This window comes from Tenebrio molitor, chromosome 6 (assembly GCF_963966145.1).
Source record: "Tenebrio molitor chromosome 6, icTenMoli1.1, whole genome shotgun sequence".
Classification (NCBI taxonomy): domain Eukaryota; kingdom Metazoa; phylum Arthropoda; class Insecta; order Coleoptera; family Tenebrionidae; genus Tenebrio; species Tenebrio molitor.
The window spans coordinates 9,223,680-9,244,741 of NC_091051.1; the positions used below are offsets into that span (position 1 = coordinate 9,223,680).

General features: G+C 31.9%; 1 protein-coding gene and 1 long non-coding RNA gene across 2 annotated transcripts in view; one reads left to right on the forward strand and one right to left on the reverse strand.

Moving 5' to 3' along the window:
* The window catches only part of Trim9 (E3 ubiquitin-protein ligase Trim9), an 88,478-nt gene that overhangs the window by 55,494 nt on the left and 11,922 nt on the right, over positions 1-21,062 (reverse strand). The gene's annotated exons all lie outside the window — the stretch shown is intronic.
* Positions 3,479-3,884, forward strand: LOC138134138 (uncharacterized). The gene is made up of 2 exons (XR_011160651.1): positions 3,479-3,620; positions 3,672-3,884. It is a non-coding gene; the product is annotated as an uncharacterized lncRNA (long non-coding RNA).

Below are 21,062 nucleotides of genomic sequence, written 5' to 3' on the forward strand. Positions count from 1 at the left end.
AATCTACGTTTTAATCTAGTGGTGTTTAGTTTTAGACCGCATTTATCATGAAAAACGTGACCGTTGAAGTGGAAAATATTTAATTAATAACGATTTATTAACAGGGAATTTCGGGCGAACCAGTGAACATATTTATTTTTTCTTTTAAAACTGAGGGTTTCTCGAATTTAGGTCGTAGTAATGGCATGACGTGTAAAACGGCAATTAGTAAAGATTTTGTCCAGATCGAGCTTATCTGATCAATAATTACAATTACCTTGCATATTTTTATAATAATTGAGACATCATTCAAAAGAAAACTTTGATCATTTCAGACAATTTCTTGTATAAAACTACTAGCTGTGTTTCTTAAATAGCAGAAAATGTTTAAAACAGAAAATTTCTTCTTTCTTCAAAACATAAAATGCATTCACGTTGTTTTGGTATAATGGGAGGCCATGGAAATTATGCACTTAATTTGGTAGTCAAGCTGTCTGTTGAATTAGGTTATAGTTTTCTAAGTTTGAGGTTATAAATAGAGTCAATGTCTAGTGCACTGTTGTCAGTTTTACAAGTTTGCAATATAAGAATACTCAGACATCGCGGGAAATTCAGCAACATGTTATGTTCATTTTGATAGGTCCGCATGTCAGGCACTTTAGTGACGGAAATCAAACAGTCTATCCAACGTTAAAAAAATAAATCATGGCTCCTATTATGCCAAACCAACGTGAACGGTGTTTAATTATTTGCATGTTTTTTTTATTGTTCTGTTTAATATCTACCAGGGTGAAAAATTGAAAGTTTTGGTCTCACTGTCTGGAAATAGCTTAGAATTTCCGGACTTTTAAATATTTTTAGACAGTCCCGTGAACATTCATACAACAAAATGTTTCGCAACGCGAACTTGATACATTTAAAATCGTCCAACAAATTGCAAAACTTAACAAAAAAAAAAAATCGAAATTTATCCGACTATTTAACTTGAACTTCAAAAATAACCGATTTTACTACGATCGCTATTTTTAGCCGGATGATACTAAATGATGGAAATGCGTTAACAGTATTGGCCGCTGTCCCAAGACTTTAGTACAGCAGCCAACTTTCAACTCCAAACACATTCATTCTGATCTAGATTTTTAGTTCAATCAGTTAAGTTTAGGTGTTCGTACGATAATTGTTATTGCAGTGTTGAAAAGTTTTTTTCGAGTTGACTCCAATTAACAGGCCCATTGTGACTATAACAGCTACGTGATACAGAATCCGAAATTAGGAACAGTACGAATAACTTGAGTGACTTAATTCACGTGATGAATAATTCTGTACGGACAAAATCGGACAATGACGTAAGGTATTTTGAGTGAAGTTAATCATTTAAATAGGTAGGGTTTATCATCGTTGAACCATCAGTCCTACACATCCACTTTTAATCAGAGACAAGCGGCAACACAAAAAAGACCGGAAAGTCCCATTAATAACAGATTAAAACAGATATGTCAGATTAGAAACGTAATGATGAAAAAACATTTCTGTAATTGCTAGTTTAAACGTGTGCTTTCGCAGAGTGTTGCAGATATGATAGTTTCATTAATCAGAATAAAAGAGGAATTTGTCATGAGCTCGGTTTATCGTAATCCCTAAATAATTATATGATATTAACTATATTAGACAAACAAGATAATAAAATTAATCTGCACATTTTTTTGTCCTAAAAGTATTCCCAAAATAGACCATTTCGCAACAAGCTTCCTCGCCAAATTTTCGCGTTCATTCATTCGTTCTTTTTTAATTATCACAAGACTATCCCAAGACTAATAAAAATAGAGAAATAATAACCGAGTACTTGGTCCAAGACAAAGGAAAGAAAAATCAAAAAACTTTTAAGCACTTAGCTTTCATTCCCATTTTAATGCATTTCAGAAGTAAAACATTAATGGTTCGAATCTGGAATTTTGGTCTACACAAGCCGCAGGCAACTCACTATAACTGTTGTAAGTTTTAATGGAAAATGTGCACCAGTGGAACTTAATACAATTTGCAACTGAGCCGCCAGCAAGAAAGACATTTCCACTTCGTTAATTCAAAACTTAAAGGTATCCTCGTTCGGCAATATTTTTCTTAACGTAAGAGTTACACGAAATGCAGTTTAAAAATGTAGTTGCATGCAATTATAATTTTAAAAACAGAAAGATTAATAAAATCATGGATTTCAGTGAGTATATTGATTTTGTACAGTTCAGTAATTTTCTCTGATTTTACACATTTCAGAATGTCACCAAAAATATTTCCATTAAATCCTGCTGTACAATGTTATCAACCCTGAATAATTTACTGAATTTGAATGCTTAAATGCGTTCGTTCATTCTAATTTTCGTTAATTTTATCCAATTATTTCCGCTTATACACCGTGTCCAAAAACTACAAACACTGTTTCTATTCAAGGTAAAAGAATATTACATCTTACATTTTTAAAAATATTGATAGCTGACAGCTACGTTTTCACTCCGTTGTGCAATGAAATTTTAGGAACATCAACGATAGATCAAAGAAAGGTTCTTGTCTATTCTTGTTCTCATCTGAATCCTGTTCAAAAAAATGTTCCAAAGTAAAGCAAATTAATTGAGGTTTTTTTTTTTTGAAAAACTAAGACTGTATTGACACTTTGAATGCCAAGAACTCTCAATCTACACTAGTTTTATGGCATATATTTTTTTCAAGAAAATTTATTCATTATTTTGGCCATTTTTAAATCAGATATAATTACAGTTTAGGTTAAAATCGAAAATCATGCCGATCAATTAATTTAAATTAACTAATTAGAGATAAAATAAACTAAATGGCGTATGACATCTTTGGGATGTATTGTTATTGTATTATTTGCTTAAAATCCGTGCGTCAGTGGTAAACACAATAACTTTCGCAAAACAAAATTAGACTAATATACAGATATTTGATCCTGTTGGGCAACAGTTAATACAGAAACTCTGCAATCAGAGTCGATATGAACCACCAAAAATACCGGAGATAAAAGCCCTAAGGGAGTGATAAGTTTCAACGTTCACATACGATCAATTCAGCCTTCAACCGTCGAGTACGGTGCTCCACTCCAGCCTTTCGCTTCCCCCCCTGCTAGCAGGAATGAAAGGCATTAATGACATCCCCGATTTTTGAGCCCGCAGCAATCCTGTCTGACGACACACTTGAAGTTTTTCGAACCCTCAGGATTAACAAACCCAATTAAACAGTAAAATTACAGCCGCTCTTTATCATCGTGTACACAAGATAAACTGATATCTAAACAAGTATTTTTGCAGAACAAGTGGCGACTTCTAGTCAGTGGTGGAATTTAGAACTGGTGAGTTCGTTAACAAGATGGACTTCCTTTCGGATTACGACGAACAAATGTCGGCTGGCGACACTTACGACATCAATTTCGGCAAGCGGATTCAAAGAACGGGGAAAATTTTCTCGTACACGTTTTGGAGGACGGAGGTTGCTGGAGAAATATTCTGGAGTGTCCAGGGAAACAAACCGGATGGTTCGGCTTGGGTTGTGACAAAATACTTTGGGCCAAGGGAAGAAGGTAAAAGGTACCAGCAGGAAGTGATTTTGCACCATCCCGTAGAGAAGAAGATAAAAATGTATTATATGGCGTCGTGTACGGAGGGAATGAACTGCATTAACATTTCCAGGCAGATTATACATCACTTCAAGAATGCTAACAACAGCTTCAATTTTGAATTTAGGTTGCTCAAGCTGAAGAGAAGGCCCTATCCTAAAAGAATGTTGTTTGACGATTAGAGAACCCCAATCAGACTGAGACATTTTGTAAGTTATTAATATTATCAAGACATTTACCAATTTGTACTGTATTCTAAATTTAATATACTATATTCCTTAAGAAATGAACTGTTTTATTCAATGCTTTCATTGGCAATGAAACTATTTCACTTATACGTATTACTTAAAATTTGCAAACAGATGATCTCAAGTTTCCATATATGTAGTGCACTTTTGCATTAGTGAAAAATTTTACCGATAACAGGTGAAACCACTATCACTAAGATAAAACTGTCAAAATAATTAATCAACTTAAGTACATAACATTTTTGGTTTACAATACAAACATTTCCGATAATAGTGCGGAATCTGGAAGTACCCCGAATGCTTGCAGCGTTTCCACGTTGAATAGCAAGGGAAATCCTCTCGAAAAGGAATTTCTTTGATTTTGAATCGATAAAAGATAAAATATTTCTCACGTAAATAATTTATCCTGCTTAAACGAATGTTTAAATTATATATTTTTATATTTGTAGTGAAATGATAGCCAAGAAAAAAAAACATTCTAACTAACTAAATGAAAGGAATATACATAATTGGGGTATTTTCTTTGCAAACGGAGAAAAATAATCTTTTCATTACATAAAGAAGGACTAACTTTAGGTTTGCTCAAATTAAAATGAAGAAAGGCGTCTTGATTGGCTACCACGAGAGAAGCTTTTCAAAGACAAATTCTAATAGCTACATGATTAGATTCTAATATGTTATAAAAGCACATTTTACCTATATTACTACTTTCAATGGTGGAAAAATATTCTAGAATAAATATTCTCCAAAGCTAGTCAATGATTAATGGACTGTCGCATAGACAAATAGAAAGCATAACATGTGAAGGAATTAATTTTATGTATGTTTCTGTTGACTACGGATTCATTTTGTTATCATTGATTTTCCGATTACGACATGCAAAGCAAAAGCAATATACAGAGGACAATACTACGGAATGTTCATTTTCCAGGGGTACAAAACAATTTCAATTATGAGTCGAACAAAGGTAATAAAATAAATTCGTAATTTTAATTGATAAAAACATTTTTTGTTTACAATTGCTGAATGAAGCAACGAAAAATATACATTCCAGTTAACACAGATTCATTTTATTTGCTTTTTCTATTCATAAAATTGTGTGTTTTTACAGAAAGATGTTAAAAACGGGTGATCTTGATTCTATTATTGTACTATATTCTTCTGTATAAATAAGTTGTTGACGCAAACTGATAAATATAGGAATCACTATATCCTAGTTAATTTATAACAGAAGCAGAATTCTAAAATAAATTCACATATAACGTTATTGGAAACACAAAAAGTTGCTAAATAACGAAATGTTACTTAACATGCGAAAAAAATACAGTTACGACACGAGTGCCGTCAAATTGTATTGCTTATTGCATAATTTTGAACCGTAAGTCGGTTTTGATGCCTACGAAAGCCATAAAGACCCCTCTAGTGTGTGGACAAAAAAAATCTTTTCGGAGCCACATTTTTGAAGCCACCTCTAAAAGTGTATTAACTCCGAAAGTCCATTCAAAAATCAAAAAACCATCAACGTCGCATTTTTCTCGATAATTACTATCGGCAATGCTGTCTAATGTAAAATGTGGTGAGAATTGTAATTTTGAGGTTAAGTGTTTATTAAGTGTGAGCAATAATAAAACAATTTGAACGAAATTCAAAGCAAGTGTATTTTATTTTGGATCAAATAAATGTCATAATTTATAGTTACCAACATAGTATGAAAAAATAACTACCTAGGGTTTTTTAAATTTTACCAACCTAAAGCAACAGGTGGTGGTTTTTTGATTTTTGAATGGACTTTAGATGTACATAATATTGGGTGATTCAAATTGGTTGTGGATAAATATGTCAACTATGTACGAAAATGTATGTGGCAACGTGTGGGTGGGGTAGAGTTGACATTTGTATGACATTTCATATGCGTGCACTTGATTTTTTTTAATACCATTGCAAATTGCCTTAACAATTTTCAAAATTGCGTGCCTATGAACTGTCAAAGAAATGTCAACTCTATCCTACCTACAGAGTTGCCACATACATTTTCCAACATAGTTGCCATATTTATTCACAACCATTTTGAATCACCCATTATATTATAATTTGATGCATTTTGCGATATTTTTGAATACCTACTGACAATATCGACAAAATGAATTCCAGTAATAATAATTCCAATAGCAACAGTGGAATTGACAAGCCCGACTATACTGTTTTTCAATCGTCTGTTAGTTAATTACGATTTAAAAGTGTCTGGATCAGCTGCTAGATTAAAATAATATATTAATTCATTCTCCTCCAACAAAATATTTATGCACCCTTCAGACAGCTAAGCTACTTGAAATACATTTTATGTGAAGTAATTAAGGTATAATACATATTAAACTAGTTCCCGAAGAGTTTTTTTATTTGAATGGTCGTTATTAAATTGCTAAAAATATCATAATCTAAATCATTTCACACATCTGCTTAATAAACATCGCAAATGAAAAGAACACTTTTAATTTTACACGATACAAATTTTATCACTGTCAACACCACACGAATCAACTACTTAAAAGTGATTCTATTTTGTGTGTGGCTTAAAATAGAAGACAAAATTAAAAATGATGGTACTGAATCTTTATATTCTAAAAAAGAGGGGCGACAAAAAAGCAGATAAACTCGTCCTAATGCGGTGTAAACGCAAGCAACCCTCCGGAAAATTATATTTAAGACAATAAAATCTTTTCAAGCCAGATGAGAACAGACAAGAGGACTTAAATCAAACTAAGTAAAACAAATTGTTCTATGTTTTTTATATTACTATTTATTGCTACAAATATTGTCGCATTGTACTTGCGATTCGCATTACTTATCATAATACCAAAGCACTTCCTAAGTGTTAAATATCACTGAATGTTTCTGCTTAGTTTTACTTCTTGAAATTTCTAGATCTTGTTCAGTTTATCAGATTAAGCTGCAACCTTCGCAATAATTACTTTTGTAGCCATGTAAGTTTTCACAAAGCATCAAAATAAAAGTACAGACGGAAAAATAGTTACAGATTCAACAGGTGACAATTCAGAAAAGGGTAAATCAGCAAAGACGTTGCTGTGTGTAATCTCTTCAAAATCTTTACCCTCAGAAATATTACTATCATATCGAGCTTTGACACTAAATATTCCTTAAAGATTTCTCTTAAATTTTGTTTTCGGGGAAAGCTCTATGTTTTTACTTTCATTATTTTTGTCCAAACAGCCAGTAAAATATTTTGACAAACTGGGCTACAGGCATAATGTGTTCAGACTCCAACTATCGTTATAGTTGTTTGATAATTATTCTTTAATAATCAAATAAGTGTGATTCAGAGTCCCAATACTTTTCAATCTGACGATTTGTAGTTAGAACTGAACCTGCGTCAGTTATTTTTGATAAGAGTTTATTGTACTGTGGAACAATATTTTTCCTTCAAGATATCTGTTTAATAATATCCATTCCCGAATGGTGGTTAAATACCATTTTGCTGTTTCAATTAACGTCCCATGTCTGATTTCAAAAGCCTTTATATATACAACTCCCCTAAATTCCTGGTGTTCAACATAGGATGTAATTTCACAAGCTTTAAACCTTTGTGAAAATAATACATCTGCGTTGTTTGGTTGCGTTGTTAAAATAAAAACAATCCCGCATTCGGACCGGACTCATCAATCCAAACAATGACGGTTTAAGCAACATGTTTGGTAAAATGCGTTGTTTCTAAAGTAATAATGTTGGCACAGGCCACATGAATGACCTCTAATCGACATATTTAATACAAAACTCAACGGAATAATGAAACCCCATTTCGAGGTGAGATAGCACCACATCAAAGCTATATTTCTGTAATGGACAACCGAAACAGCACAATTGATTTTCAATTTCAAATATGTGGAGGAAGTCACCCCACATTCATTACGAGCTAGATGCATTAACCAGTTGCGAATGCAAATTATTGACAAACTGTTGGAAGAATGAAATCGAAACCCCCCAGGGATAAAAATTCGGTAACGACAAACGTTCATTGATTTTCATATAAAATTTGATTAATCACGAACGCTGTTAAAAGAAGTTGAACTAAAATTGAAAATGTCACACCGTAAAATTCATCTTTTAGCCGAAAATAATAAGTTCTAACTTGTGAAAAAGCAAAGGACTCATTTTACATTAATGGAACGACACGATCACATCGTTAAACGCCTTATAGAAAACGATTTCCCACTGTGCTTTGAAGTATGCCCGAGATGCAAGAGGGTGTACACTATTAAGGAAATTACTTTGGGGTGATCACAAAACATAATTTTTGTATGAACCTAGTATAAACAACTATCAGATCTTTTAGAGTGTTTCGATAAATAACCGCTGTGGAGGGGCGAAATTAACTTACTAGAGTAATACTCCTGGCTTGGGTATAAATCCTTATGAACACCTCATTATCATTAAGTACCCAATATGAGGTGTCGTCGATTAGAGTCTTATGGAGGTACAAATTGAATGGTTAAACAATTTTTCAGATCAAATTACATTTACATATTTTAATTTAATCACTTAAACAATTAGAGTTAAAAAGCTCAGTGAAATTGGTAAACATTGCCCTTTCCCTAATTTTGTCCCTGTTGTCACGTAATGAATGACATTTGGAACCCCATGGTCGGAAGTAAATCCACAAATTAATCAACAAAGAATTGAATAAATCTATTCATTAAACAGAACTGTAAAGTATAAAATGTCAGAGTTTGAAATCGGCTTTGCTTAATTAGAATATGAAACATTAATTATTTTGTGGCTATTCAGGACTCTCTGCAGGCAACGATGAGGAGAAAGCTTTTCACCAAATAATTTACCCAATAGGATTTAGACATTTCTCCTTTCCCAAATGTTTTAATAAATATATAAGTGATATAATTTACATCATTAAATGGGTGGTCATTAATGTCACTGAGGTAGAAGCATCAAATCTGCTGCCTGAAGGTAGTAACGGGCCTTCAAATAAATTTATATTTAGAGCAACCTATGGAAATTCAATTGTTTGCAACATTTTTCCAGCGTAGAAAATGACACAAGAAACGTCTGACATTTTAACGAAATAAAATTAGGTTAGAAAATATTTTTAATTTTTATAGTGTATTCTCCCTATTCCCCCTCCACGGAATATGACAATATGAAATTGGGAAAAAGCTTACTATGTAACCTGTATAACTCCGGAAAATAATTAATTGGTTACCTACAAAAATTACTTTACACTGTTAACAGAATTAGAATGTCGCCTACGCCCACTCTAAATATATATTTATTTGAAAGCCCGATAGATTACATCGCACACATTTTTGGGACGCGCTCACTTATTCGCAGTACAACATTTTTCAAGTTAAAGTAGCTTTGACATTTTTACATCTAATAAATTAACCAGTTTCCCATATATGACACAAATGAGAGAGCACATACTCGTATCCTCGGCACATATTTATTGCTATTGCGCAACACTCTGAGGCTATAAAGTGATGAAACAAAGTGCAGAACACATCCAGAAATTGTCCCTTTCTAACAAACTTTGTCTGAAAAAAATCGATCGACTGGTATTTGAGTTAAGTGAATCCAAACAAAGAACCAGATAGACAAACAAAGATATATTCTAAAAAATGTAGAAATAACACACAGCTACTCCAATCTGATACCTACGTATAGATGTATAGATTAAATAAAAACAGGAATTACATTAAATTTCGGTTCATTTTATCTTGGAGAATACGATGTTCACTGTTCCGGATTTCGTCCTGTGCATTCATGTTTATCGTACGAATCGCAAAAGTCGCCCTCTTGAGCAGCCTCGTGGGATTTACCCAAAGCCGTTGACTACGACACGATGCAGTGAACACACCTGAATGCAGAGTTTTTCTCCGATGCGTGATGCGGTCTAGTGAACGCTTACCCTAAGCTTACTACACCCGGGACAAGTTGAGGACGACCCCAGTGCTTCATACAACAAAACAACAATGCCATTGTGTCGTACGAGAAAGATATCTTCCTCCAATATCGGTTTATTTCAAAAAATAAAATTCTTTAAAATAGCATCTCGATAAGACGCCTCGATTTGTCGCTCGAATATGTTGTACGTAAAAAGATTCGCGATGCGATTCTAACTCGTCCAAATATCAAGAATTTTACACGTCTATGCTTGGAAAGGTAAAGTGATGTCATTTTTTAAATTTGATTTTTAATTTTTTTGTTTTTGTTATCTGAACGCACCGGCGTGAAAAAATCGACAAGAGATGCCGGGCTTCGTTTTAAATAATGTTACTTAATAGCCGGTTCAGCATCATTATGTTCAATTTACGACATTCGATTTTCTCTCCTCGTAGGGAACGTCTTCCGCCACCGACATGCTGACGCAAAAAATCATTTCGTAAGATTATTCCGCAGACGATAAATGGATTCGCACGATAAGCGTAAGCCTCATAAAATATAAACCGGGCAACAACGGGTTGATCTACACCCTCGAATTGTTTCTATTTGTCACATAAAAAAACCAAATGGAGTAAGGTTAAGGACACATTTTTTGGCACCTACATAAAAATGAAATCACGCTGGAAATTAGTGTCACGAGAGGTGAAGCACGTCATCACAACCTAAATGGTGTAATTGATTGTGTAAATATTCTAGTGAATCATTGGTTTAACATTATCGACTTTTACATATGGGAAAAGTCGAAAAAGATCCACCATGTCAATAAATAAATAGAATTCAAGAAACCAAACATAAGCGTTTAAAACACGTCCAGAAAAATCTTGAAACTTTCTCGAATGATCATGGTTCCTCTTTAGTTGTCATGATCCATGACGAAGCGCTGAGGCCTACCTGGAATGTTCGAGACAAGTCCGGCATTGGGATAAAAGAGAGACGATACGCGACAATCAGTTAATTAACCTGAATGTAAACGAATTATTAACGAAGACATTTCAAGATTGCGAATTTCATTTTAATTTTCTGTAGTGTAAAGTTAAATGATTCTTTTTTTTTGTCTTCCTTTCTTGCAATTATTGTTGTGGTTGTTAATATTTTTATCTTTTGCATTACATTGTTGTGACATTAAAATGAAATTACTTTTTGGTAGATGTCCATTTTCTGGTAGGTATTAATTTTTTCTCTATCAAGTGTAAATATTTATCATCAAATTGTATCGCCGATAAAGGAGTTATGTGTCAAAATGTAGGTCAGCGTTCTGAATTAATTTTGGTATTGAATCAATAGCTCTTTTCAGAACATCTTGGAAAAATATTTTTAAGAATGTAGACGAGTCTAGTGAGCGACTGTAGCAGCCATCTGTTTAAGTAATGCAAAATAAGATCACTACAAAACCAGAAAAGCCGTTACCTGCCTTCTGTGCATTAATTATATGCAAGAAATAAATAACGCAAAACCTAGAGGCAACTGCTTCAATATTTCAGGCATGTTCCTGTACACCGTTATATTTTCAAGTTGGTATAAAATTGCCACCTGAAGAAAAATACCGTTTACAAAAGTAACCCTCTGATATTTTGTAATTCGTTTTACTCAATGTTTCAAGGAAACATAAATAAGCCCGTCTAATCGAAAAAAATAAATATAAAATCGTTGCGGCATAAAATATGGATGTAAACAAGAATACAAGATTATTTTTCAATGTTTCGCTAATAACATTCCAGAATTAAAACAATTTTGAATAAATGGCATCGTTACAAGTCCGTCGTGGGTGTGTTTTGTTAAAAACAAACTGGGTGTATAGTTGAATTTTTTTAATAAACAATTGTCAAAACGTTGTCTTGTTAGTATGAGCCAAACTGTGATTTTCATGATAATACGATTGGTCACATTGAGTGTCAACATTTTTTTAAGTAACTGAGCCTGCGCCCTAACGAGCGAGAGTTTATTTCAAATTCGAAAAGGTTTCTCCTGATTTCTCATTAAATTTGTTTTGAAAATGAATTCACGGAAGAAAGGTACGGGAAGTGAAGTGAACATAACCTTAACCATGATTTGGTGTCAAATTGTTATACAGCTGGTTCATATGTCCAAATTTTAGGGTGGTACAGTATGGTTTTTTACTTCATTTTGACACTGACAATTGTTTATTAAAAAAATTTCACTATACGTTCCACCTACGTTTTGGTAAAACATAAAAATAAATTATTATTCATCATGTTCAACAATCCGCCGCTCGCAATAAATAAAATGTCAAAAGGAAAGAAATGCAGCGTGAAATGGAAAAAGTGAAATATCGGTGCAATAATGAACAATGTAGTGCCGTGTTGTCCAACAATGCGCACACTTCTTGCACGGTCGCGGATACAGGTCAATACCGAAGAGGTAGGTATTTCAATATTTTTCCCGACAGAAAACCGGTTACTAAAGTCGTTTGTAAAATTACATCGGTCTTTCTGGCTTATCGCACGGAAACATGCAGCAGGAATCTTGCCTTGATGTAACATAATGTTCGTAATTTATTCTTGTAGTGCGTAACACTGATTAAGTTTACCAAAATAACCACAGTATAATTCGGACGCAGGTACAACATAAAAATGCGTAAAGCTCAAGATAATGCCATCAAAGACACCAATTTATAATCTTCCCGCAAGTTACAAATTTGCAAGCAGAAAGTTCTTGGACAGCGTATGTGGTTTTTTATCTTTCCCGATCGCAGATTTTTGGTACTTCTTCTGAAGTAACAAAGAAGGTCTTTATTTCGTTTAGATTTAAAAATGGTTATTATAAAATGAAAGGAAATTATATCCAAAAATGTATACTTCCAATTTCACTTGGAATAAACTTTAATCCGTTGTTAATCCGTAGAAAGTTCTTTACCTGAAAGCCGTAATAAGCGACTATTCCCATTTGAAAAGCTTTGGTAATTTAATAACGACTTTCCAGTTTCATAAATTAAATGCTTGGATTAAAGTTTTCTTGTTGGAAATGTAAAAAATATATGTACTTCAATTGACACAAGCAAGTTGTCATTAGAAACAACGAAAATTATACAGGGTTATTATAAATGACTGTAGTCGAAGCAGGCCATGCTCGTTTTGCCGCTTTCATGTGAACTGTCAATTTTTATGGCTGTCACTGTCATTTTTTACGTGAAAAGTGCGGTGATGAGAGTTTTATTTATTTTCTTTTAATTAACGACTGAATCCAAGAACATTGAGTTGTTTTGCAACCAATTCTAAAAATAGTGAGTTGTTTTGCACCTAATTTAACTCCTGTGTGTGAACGGTGTGTAATCACTTATTCACATCATTTTGATGTTTTTTATATGGAGCGGCAACCATAAATTTTACTTCTAGTTTTTACGCGCCTACTGTAATAACCCTGTATTTTTTGTCAAAAGCTCGAAATCATTTCTTTTGATTTGAATTGCCCCTCGATATTTTTTTATTAGAGTCCAGGTAGTTCACCATTAATTTTTACGATGCTGTGACCCTCTCGAAACCATTTTCTACAAGGCACAAGTTCTCGAGAGGAATGGCAAGAACAGGTTCCTTGACAATGTTAAACTGATCTGTATCACTCATGAATAAACTCGAGTTATATCCTGCGCTGTCTAAAATGTATTTTATGTGAATATCGTGAAATAAAACTTAACATCAAATGGATGCGTCAATTTTATTTTCATATTTACTAACATATTTCCTTATGAAGGCAACGAACATAATAATATTCGGTTTACACGGATACTAATTTTGCGCAAAGTATGGTCGTACCACCCGCATTATGTCTTCATTTCATTCGTGACGATGCTTTATTTACATTTTTAAATCGATAGTTCAGCTTTATGAACTCCATTTCTAGCTAATTTAACGCACGATTTTTAGATACATTTACCACATAAATCGAGACCGACCCATCTAGGTATATATACATATCAGTTAAATGAATTTTAGAATTTTCTTAATAAACAGAAACGTTAGAAATCACCTTATACGTTTCATGTACGGTTAATGCAAAATCATCTAAATTAAATCTCTAGATGGTGGTTTAACACTTTATTGCAGCCATAAATCAGTTAATTTACAACCGATTTGAATCTGAAAGTTGTTGCCAGTTTTATGACTGTGGTTTGAGAGCTTTATAACTAAATTTAAGTTAAAATCGATTATCTTCTCGTTTCGCAGGAATAAAATCGTACCCATTCGATATCTGCATTGTCAAAAACATGTCTTGATACTGATTGAGCAATGCTTGGGCAGCTTTTTTGAACAAATTTCTTCGAAGAAATTATTATTTTGTACAAAATGAATAAAAAAGCTGATACATTACGTTTGAAAAGTGCTTCTGTAAGTGTAACAGAAAAATTGCCTAAACCTTCCAACGTGCAATATTAATGTGGTATATTCTGGCATCTCACGAAATTGTCCGATAAATTAGTTCAAGAATAATACAAAATGTGCGTGACTTGTATGCGTGACGTAATAATGTGACACTAAGTAACAGATTATAGATTGCAGGTATTAATTGGTCTGCTTTTCATGTCATTTTCATTAGTTATTAAAAGCAACTTAGAAACTTCCACAATAAAATTTAAAAAAGGACGTCATGAATTCTCGTCGGTTAATAAAAATGCTTGGAATGGAATGAGATGTTTTAGAAATATTTAACTTTTCTGATATTCTCTACATTTAAAACATTTGAATGCAAAATCGCATGCTACAAAGTTGTTTTAATTCAACTAAATCGAAAAAAGTCAATTTAGTCGACGGATTATGAAATGGAAAAGTTCCATGAAAAGGATTTGCAGAATGCGATTTGCACAGGACGATACCGGAAAAAATAACGTAATTTAAACAAAAGTCGCCTGTTTTAATAATTGTAAAAGCGGAAAATGTGAGATAGAATCCAAATTTCACAATTAAAACGTTTTTCGCCAATTATCACTTGAAATATTTTCTGAAAGATAAATATGCGGAATAATAAGAGTAAAAGTAAAAAATGGTGCTTTTCTTAGCACTCTTGATAATTACTCAAAACTGATGCACGGCTTGGGAGACTAGAAGGAAATTCTTCGATAGCTTGGCTATTGATTCAAGATTGAAATCTCCACCATTTATTATACGCGTTACATTAAATTATATCAATTATAATACAAAATTGTATTTAATACATAGCATACAATTAAAAAATGTACCTATTTTACTTACGACAAAGTTTTCTTCTTGTATGGATTGAAAATAACTGTTGCGTGAAAGTACCATACCTGAAACATTATTAACTGTTAGAAAATTAATTTGATTCCATAATTTATGTAATATACATCTGGGATTATATTCAAACAAACATTATCTTAATGAAAAATCATTTCAATTAGAGCCGTGTGAAAGGAGCAATTAATAATAACTTTACGCCCGGGTTCTAACATGTCTGACCTTTTATTCAGATCATCATGACAATGTTACAACTACAAGAAAAGTGTAAATTACGACCAGATTGTAAAGTTGTTGGACATCCCATTAATTTTGGAACATCAAAGTAAGTTTAGGAACCAAATAATAATTAACAATTCTGTAGTGATGTCGGTCATTATTCTCACGTTACGCATAATGTCTACGAGTGAAAATATAAAAATCATATATCAATGACTTTATTATATTTAGTATTGTATTTTGGAAATACGAATTTTAAACTAATAACAAAAAAGTACTTATGATAGTTCCATGATAATTAATATCATTCTAGAGTGTAGACCTATTAAAAATATCACGTGCGTGTTACACGAAAGAATATACGATGGAGAGCTACAAAACTGTACATATGTATTTTAGACACACTATTTTGGATAATCACTAATAAATCATCGTTGATGTTAAAACATCGGTAATTTGATAACAAGCTGCTGTAATATTTTGCAAATTTCAACATTAAAAAGCCTTGCTCCAGTAATTACTGAGAAGATTTGGAGTGAGTTCTTAAATATCGGGTGTTCATTTAAATTTATCCTCAAAGTTGAAGAGTCAATTGTGAACACACCACTCGTCCGCCTACAGAGTAAAAATACAAACAACGCAAAAAGTGACGTTACATTTGAATTGCTGATCCGTGATCTGTAATCCATGGTGCGTTCACAATCGACTCTTCAACACTGACTTTGAGGATACATTTAATGAACACCCGATACTAATGTGAAATAATTTGGGCGTTGATTAATTACGAGCATAAAGATATTATTTTATAATAATAAAGTTAAATGAAATAAACCTACACACGTTGAACTTTATACTTTGTTATTTTTTTTCGAAGCATTTTCTATCGACATTTATAGTTTGTAGCGATTTAGATTTATGTATATTCTTTTGTAATAAAGGATAATTAAAATTGTTACGATATAAACACAACTTTCAGTTTATTTCTGTCGAAAATAATATGTACATATTATATTACGTAAGTATTTGGGCAAATTGTTTTGCACTAAATCCATTTCACAACAGAGGTTATAGACATTACGCTTGCTAGCTGTTTACCTAAAGTAATTTGTTACTTCATACTAACTAAACAGCGATAAAAAAGACGTTATTGACAATATGTATTAGGATTTCCATTAGTACATTTTGTTTCTACAACTTAAAGAAAATAATAATTATTATTAAACTCATAATTGGAGATACGAATTATAACGTCGACAGTCAACAAGAAGGCAAAAATAAATCTAGAAAAGAGTGCTTCTACATTTGTTTTTTATTTTTAACTAGACGTCAATCAAATCATTTTTTACTACTACTATTCGTATTGCTAATATAAATAAAAGCATGAAGAAAACATTTAAATATCAGTTCTTTAGAATAGACATAATCAAATCTTTATACATATAAAGAACTTTCGAAGAAATGATTAAGTTTTTAAGTTATTACATTCTTTTAATAGTACATACTATGTGGTATATACGTATATAATTTTTAATTACCCAGGATCCCAGGAATATAATACGATGAAATTATAATCATAAAAAGACAGAGAAAAAAGAAGACATACTTGTGACAAGACCTTTTTTAAACAAAATTGAAAAAATAAATTAATTTGAAAGTGATGGCAAACAATTAGCGACAAAGTATGGCTCAAAAGATTTTTTACAACATTAATTTATAAATTCAACAGCAGTTTCATTAAAAAACCTGCCACCTCTTGCTCTTCTCAATAATATTTCATTTATAAAAAAGTCATATATTTAGGGATAACATTTCTCTCCTCTGTTCCTGTTTCTTGTCACGTAATAATAATAAATTTTAAACTTTAACATCGTTATGGTTTGCAGTTGGAACTCATTAATTTTTGAAATTAATTAAATGTTTCAGAAAACAATTGGGCTGTGAACGAGAATCATCACGGAAATTCTCAAACAAAATGTAATAAAAACAAGTACCGTTCGACTTCAAAACGAACTGTACAAATTAAGATTTAAATAATTCTCCATGTTTTATTTAATTAATTATAACAATGCCTGATTATAACATGAAGAATGGATAATTAAAAAAAATCAGGATCATTTCCTGCTGTAACTAAAACATATACAGCTTTTCTCTAAAAGAAAAAAAAAATTGGGAATAAATTAGGAACGTAAAAAGTTCCTCGGGACACGTACAATAACAAAGCAGTTAAAGTTTGCGAAACTTTGACGCGCCTTGCTGATGGTGTTTAGAAAATCTATACATCTTAAACAAACTTATGTAAGAAAACAAATATTACTAAAAATAAACAATGTCATTCACTTACTCAATCCCATCTTGTCACGTGTTTTGTTATGTGGTATTGTAGTCTCTTACATTATAAAAAATTGGGTGATAATTTGTTAACCTACAGTTTAAAAAAAAAGTAATAAAAACCAAATTGTAATACCTACATAATTGCTCCTTACATCTCGTTACGTCAAATTTTGTAAATAAGTTTTACAGAATTCGGAATATTTAGTTTTATAAAAGAGAAGAATATGTATTTACTGCAAGAATTTTTGTCCGATCAAAGTTGGCGTTGAAGGCGATTGTGAACGCACCACGGATCACGGATCAGCTGTTTAAATCCAACCTCATTTTTTGGGTTGTTTGTGTTTTTAGTCTGCAGATGGACGAGTGGTGCGTTCACAATCGACTCTTCAAGTTTAAGGATAAATTTAAATGAACACCCGATATAATATCAAAATTGTTAACATTGTTTTTACTTTTACACTAAACCAACGATAAGCGCTGACCCCGACTATTAACGATTCCCTAATCTCACGCCTAAGACAATTATGAATGAAATACGATGTGTTATCTTCAAACAGCTTGTTTGTTGTCATCTTAGGGTCTTTTTCTAAAATTGTTATCTTGTAAGTCACAAGACTTCATTTCATTACAAGATAAGAAAATATGTAATTAAATTTTCTTCAAACTAAATAATTCAAGCTCTTCAAAATTTTAATTTCAACACAATACATATTGTCATCCTTTCATAATAACATGTATATCTCAATTTGCTAAATTAAATAGTCTTCAAAATGTACTTTGAAATAGAAAAAATAATACATATATTTAACAATATCAAGTGAAAAAAAAAATCTTCGACAGTTTTGATATGCACTGTTTAGTACAAATATTTAAAGTATAGACAACTAATCCTCCAGAATTTATCTCATTTTATTGAAAAAAAACACGCAAAATTTTACGATATCAGTAAATTCCGTTCATTATTGGATGCGTTAAGATAATTTATCTAATCAATATCGTACTCCTTGTTTAAACAGATATGTGAAAAAAAATTAAATTAGGTGTGGTAACGGTCTTCTTAAACATCCCCTTTATGTAATACCTAATATGTATCGTTAGTATATAAAAAATAAGCTACCACTGTTTCAGTGTTGGTTACTGCATGCAATAAGTCAAAAATAATTCGATGAATTACACCCTTCTAGGTATTGCAATGACATTTGAAAAAATAAATTTAAACGAATTAGAACCGTTGAATATTAACTGTCAGAACTGGTAAGATTAGCACTGAAAAGTTTTCGCTCACTTCTGAAAATTATGAAACAGGGTGCGAGAAAATTATCAGATCATTCATCAAAAAGTTCCTGTCAAAATTCTACCTAAACTTTAAAAGTGAAAATTATTTCGTGAAACGATTTTACGTAGACACAATTTAATAATTTCTTTTTAATCAATGGATCATCTAAAATTTGAATTATGTTTAAACCCAGTTATAAAATGTTGCAGTCCATGTTGGTAAACAACAGAAGCATCAGCAATGATGTCTGCAGAATATCTGATCTCTTCTACGCGATCGTAAAAAGCGGTACTTGACACGAATCAAGTTTTTATGTTGCATTATGAAAAGATGTATTTTACTTAAAGTTTATTTTCAACAAGTGTACCTCTTTGTATGTTCATTGTATCAAAAAATATATGGCTCATAACCCGCATCGAACGTGCACTTTTTGTAGAGCGCATCAGTTCGTTCACACTCTGAAAAGAAAATAATCTTACATTTTATGTAAGAATACGTAAACAAGCAAGCCACTGTATATTTCTGTTATAGTTAAGCAACAAAAACGAAACACTTGTTTTATCGGGTACTTAAAAGAGCAAAAGCCACACATCTACTGCCGACACATCGACTTGGAAAAATACGAAAAAAAATTCTAGAAGAAATAAACGCATAATGAAGAAAATAGAAAATAATACTAGCGACAGATCAACACTATTAGAAATAAGAAATATGTAATACAAGACAATAAAAATATTTAAGTGTGAGTCTTCAGAGTCAAAAATTACACCAAGAGTAACTTGTTGCGGAAAACAAAAATACATATTCTATTTTTTTTTTTTTTGAAAACAACTGGTTCATTATTTTGCGTATTTATTTGGTACATAAATAAATCTTTGGCCAACGACTCTAGCTATTTTTAGGTATTTAAATAAAAATTAGCCTAGAACAGTTTAGACGAAAAAGTTCCCAGTAGTCACATTCTAATTAATTACAAATTATATTTGAGGATTAATTTATCTGGAAAGTTATAAAAGCTTTATCTTTTAAATAGCTTCTTAATTAGTGTCACCAGGAATTTTAAATTAGGTTAATTAGGTGACGTAGGTTATTCCTCCCACTCTGTCAAAACAATACAAATTAAATGAACATTTCCTCTAACACCAAACTCAAGAAAAAACAGAAATCTTGTGGCGAGTTCCCTAATTTTTTTTTCTTTAAGAAAAATGTAACGGCAGTTCTATAAAATATTTTCAAAAGTGATCAATCACAATATTCGCAATCAGAGTTCAGTCTGTAATGTCATTTAATAAAGGGACTGCAAATTTTGTTCGTCAGTATCTCACCAGTTCTAATAAAATTTATTAAAAACTTATCCCGGAAAAATAACTCGTGAAAGTGTTTTCTTTCGATGCTTTTAGTCTTTACAGCGCTCATTTCATAACTAACAGATGTTTGCAGAAAAAAGATTGCAACACTATTGGTTAATAGGTCAATATTCGTGTTAACGATGAAACGAGACCGACAAAGCATTTATTACAACTAGAAAATTTGACACTCTTAGATTTATGAAAAATGTAAACAAAAACAACATATGCAGTGTGTTGTATCGCGCGTTCAAATGAAATCCTGGGCTGAGAAGGCAATTGTTGTGCTTTTTTAAAGCGTAGATTAATTGGAGCATGTTGACAGCTAAACTATAATTTAAACGCAAAATTTTTTTCTTTTTTTTTTTCTTTGCAATGTTTTACGTCAAAAATAGAATAACGTAACGATTCCTATTCTGAAAACAAACGTTCAATTATGTCCCGATTAAACATAAACAAATGTCATCCGTGTCAAACGGCGGGAAATTCAAACTTTACACTGTTCTAAACGGTTTAATTTTTCCAACGCCTACTCAGCCCAGGATTTCATTTGAACGCCCGATACTACTTATGTGTAAAAATTATACAGTGTATATTAAATTATGATTTTTATACAAAAAATGAAATATTTTTGTTGTTTCAGTTGGGTCAGATATGACTGGAGCTGTAATTATTTTGAGAAAAATTTAGAATAATAAGTTTTACATTTTTAGTGACTAAGTTAAATCCGATAAGGTTGAAGATACAACTCTGAATTTTTAAAACATTTTATGCTCGAGTGGATAAAAATGTCCGAAATTACTATTCATGTCACAAACGTTCAGATGCAGAATGCACAGATATGTATGCATTTATTCAAAAATGAAA